Raw genomic sequence first — 4,309 nt, forward strand, 5'->3', positions numbered from 1 at the left:
GCAGCCGTTCACAGGTGGGCCTTTCGGAAGCTGCTGCAGTCCAAGGCCCACGGTCACCCTTCAAACAGAGTGGAGCTGGTCACTGTGGTGGGTGCCTCCCACGCTCTACTTGCTGGTAGCTGAGAAACAGCACACCTAGAGGACAGCAAGAATAGGTTCTACTTTCACCCTTGCTGCCCTTTCTTATTTAAATATGCCAACACCTAAGTACCACAGAGGGAAATGTTGCTCAGGCCTGCCATGATCTTGTCCAGTGCTCCTTCTCCTGTTCTTGGCCCATGGGGCTCATTTTGCAGCACGATATCATCAGGCCATCCACTCCTTGCTTGTTGACATAGAAAGGCTCCAAATAGCAGGTTATTGGGCAAACATCAGTGCTATGCAAAAACGGAGGATGACTACATCATGACAGAATAGTTAAGGTTCATTGTGCCAACCTGGCCGATAAACACATGTGGGGTTAACTGAAAGGCAGAGGGATAAATGGCTCAGGGAGCCTCACCTTTCTAGTTCTCGGGTCTCTTGCTTTCTGATGGTCAGACCAGGGTGCAGCTGCCTTAGCCAGTTCCCTGCTTTAGCTGGCAAGGCTCACTTCCTGCAAGACATCTCTGAGGAGAAGCTACATGGACCTACCCCGATGCGTCGAGGGTGCTGAAGCAGCCATGTGGAGACCCCTGCCAGTGCTGAGATGCTTACACACTCACTGATTTGGCTTTTCTTCTGCAGTTGGCATCATTGCGTCTGTTTTGTGAGATGGAGGAGGACTTTGTGGATTGGTGTTGGACATATGGGTTAATAGTTAATGTTGGACTTGTGGGCTTGGGCAGCACTGGGTTGGGATGTTTTCTTGATGTGCACTTAACCTTTATATAAAACTCTCTTATACATGAGTTTCTGTGGATTTGTTTCTCTAAAGTGCCCACAGTAACAAATAGGGTACCAGGAGTGGGGGGCTTGAGAAACAAATCATAAGATGGAGAGTAGATGTTTGTTTGACTTCTCCCTCATGGCAGTTTTTCTTCTTTGTCTACTAAGAGGTCAGACAAAGCATGGTTTACTCAGTTGTTTTCTGGGAAAAAATATGGGAAGTATAAACATAGAAAGTTTGGAAGCCCACTTGCTTTTTCCCATTAAAATTTGATAGTTAGATGGGTTTAGGCCATGCCTGCAAAGAAAGCTTTGAAAAGATATGCCCTATCCAGTGCTTTGGAGTACTCAGGAACCAGTAGTCTTTGTCAGAAGCTGGCAAAAATCTGGAACCATGAAGAAAACTCCTTTCTAGGACTAAATTTTTTTTGTATTTTATTTATTTATTTTTAAATCACTTTATTAGGGGCTCATACAACTCTTATCACAGTCCATACATACATCAATTGTGTAAAACACATTTGTACATTCATTGCCCTCATCATTCTCAAAACATTTGCTCTCCACTTAAGCCCCTGACATCAGGTCCTCTTTTTTTCCCTCCCTCCCTGCTTTCCCTTTCCTCACGAACCCTTGATAACTGATTATTATTTTGTCATATCTGGCTCTATCCGACGTCTCCCTTCACCCACTTCTCTGTTGTCCATCCCCCACGGAGGAGGTCACATGTAGATCCTTGTAATCGGTTGCCCCTTTCCAACCCACTCTCCCTCTACGCTCCCAGTTTCGCCACTCACACCACTGGTCCTGAAGGTATCATCCACCCTGGATTCCCTGTGTTTCCAGTGTCTATCTGTACCAGTGTGCACCCTCTGGTCTAGCCAGACTTGAAAGGTAGAATTTGGATCATGATAGTGGGGGGTGGAGGAAGCATTTAGGAACTGGAGGAAAGCTGTATTTTTCATTGTTGCCACATCACTCCTGTCTGGCTTGTCTCCTCCCTGAGACGCCTCTACAAGGGGACCTCCAGTGGCCTACTGTCAGGGGGAGCCAGCCCCTAACACATCATTACGGGTCCGGTAGGTACAATTGTACAGCGATAATAAGTAAAGATCATAGTAAAGTTACAGAGAGCATGAGAGATAGAAGAGGAGTATTGAAATAAATGGAGTCTGACATGTTTCATAGTAGCATGCTCACCTCAGCCCTGCTTGGTGGTCCACATGGAGAGAGAGAGAGAGAGAGAGAGAGAGAGAGAGAGAGAGAGAGAGAGAGAAAGAGAAAGAGAGAGAGATTTAATGCTAGCCCAGGCTTTATATCTTCTCTGGGGACATGCAAGCTCCCTAATTACAGGTGAGGACATACGTCACAGGAAGGGGCTGTACTGTAGGTAATACAGTAATCAGAAGGGTTGGTCTAGGGACATACATGCAATAGGAAGAGGGATCGGGGGTATACATGTGACATGATGGGCGGACCCTAGATTCAAGATGGCAGCCTAGCCTTGGTCATCCTTGGGCGGGTTTGACCTCTCTGGGGTCTCCTACAAGGAAACAGACAACTACTATCCTTATCAGAAGGGAGTGGGCCCTATTTGTTGTAGAATAAACAGTGATGACTACTTGCTCTAGAAGGTTGATAGCTCTCAGGGGGAATAACCCCTGACCTACGTCTGTCTGGCATATATTTGGGGGAAACAGCTTGGGAGAAATCCTTCTGTATCCCACAGCCTAGAAATGGGCTTTGGGTCTCCACTTATCACGCCCCCCCCAACCCCCATTCACTATGGTAAGATTTTTTGTTCTGATGATGCCTAATCCCTTCGACACTTGTGATTGCACAGGCTGGTGTGCTTCTTCCATGTGGGCTTTGTTGCTTCTGAGCTAGATGGCCGCTTGTTTACCTTCAAACCTTTAAGACCCCAGATGCTATATCTTTTAATAGCCGGGCACCATCAGCTTTCTTCACCACATTTGCTTATACACCCAGTTGTCTTGAGCAATCATATCATGGAAGTGAGCACACAGTGATATGATTTTTTTTGTTCTTTGATGCCTGATAACTGATCCCTTTGCCAGCTCATGATCACACAGACTGGTGCTTCTTCTATGTGAGCTTTGTTGCTTCCGATAGGACTGAGCAGGCTGAAATGCTTGCTAGGTGACCACCTGGATCTACTTGTTGAGTGGAAGTGTGAGAAATGCAGCAATAAAGCAAAGGGTTCAGTTTGGCCACTGACACCTGTGGACTTGGTTTACATGAAAAAAAGGAGAAGTCGAGAGCGGGTTGACTCATCTAAAATTCATGACCTAGCATGAGGGGGCTAGGCTTGTTGAGTATTGGTGAGACCCCATGGTCTAAAGGCAAGGTGGCCAATGGGCACCCTGTAAAAGCTGAATGAGGCAGCCCACATTGAGTTGACCAGAACCCGACCAGATAAAGAGATTTTTGAGCCCTGTGAACTGGTGCATATTGTTGCTGGCTTTATGGATGGCCTGCCAGAATCTGACTTTGCTTATGGATTCAGACTTCACAAAGTTACAACTGGAATGAATATTTTTCAATGCCGAAAAATGATTATCTCCTCAGAACACCAGGTTGATGTAAGTGGGCAGTAGATAAATTGGATACCCCAAATTGGGGGGATAAAGGCATGAAATGGTTGGCTTATAGTTTCATATGTGGGGGAACATAGTCACAGAATTTTAAGATTAAGGTGTAGGTGTTACTTAATTGGAATTATGGGGCTAAAGAATTATGTACAGGTGCCAAGTTGGCAAAGGGTGGATTGAGACAGTTAAAGTTTATTGTGCCAACCTGGCCGATAAACACATGTGGGGTTAATTGAAGGGCAGAGAGATAAATGGCTCAGTGACCCTCACCTTTCTAGTTCTCGGGTCTCTTGCTTTCTGATGGTTGGACCAGAGTGCAGCTGCCAGTTCTCTGATTTAGCTGGCAAGGCTCACTTCCTGCAAGACATCCTTTAGGAGAAGACACATGGACCTACTCCGATGCAGCCCTGGGTGCTGAAGCAGCCGTGTGGAGACCCCTGCCAGTACTGAGATGCTTACACGTTCACTGACTTGGCTTTCCTCCTTCAGTTTGCATCACTGCGTCTGTTTTGTGAGATGGAGGAGGACTTTGTGGATCTGTGTCAGTCATATGAGTTAGACTTGTGGGCTTGGGCCGCACTGGGTTGGGATGTTTTCTTGATGCGCATTTAACCTTTATATAAAACTCTCTCTATACATGAGTTTCTGTGGATGTGTTTTTCTAAAGTACTCAGACTAACGCAATGACATAACTACCAACTCACACCATCGCAGAACTGACACACCGCTGATCCCAGCAGCTTAATCATCACAGCCAGCGTCACTCTCGCCTCGCACTCTGTCACTTGTTCTGACACACATAAGTCACTAATGCACAATGTGGTAAGATG

Source organism: Tenrec ecaudatus, chromosome 6, assembly GCF_050624435.1.
Source record: "Tenrec ecaudatus isolate mTenEca1 chromosome 6, mTenEca1.hap1, whole genome shotgun sequence".
Lineage (NCBI taxonomy): Eukaryota > Metazoa > Chordata > Mammalia > Afrosoricida > Tenrecidae > Tenrec > Tenrec ecaudatus.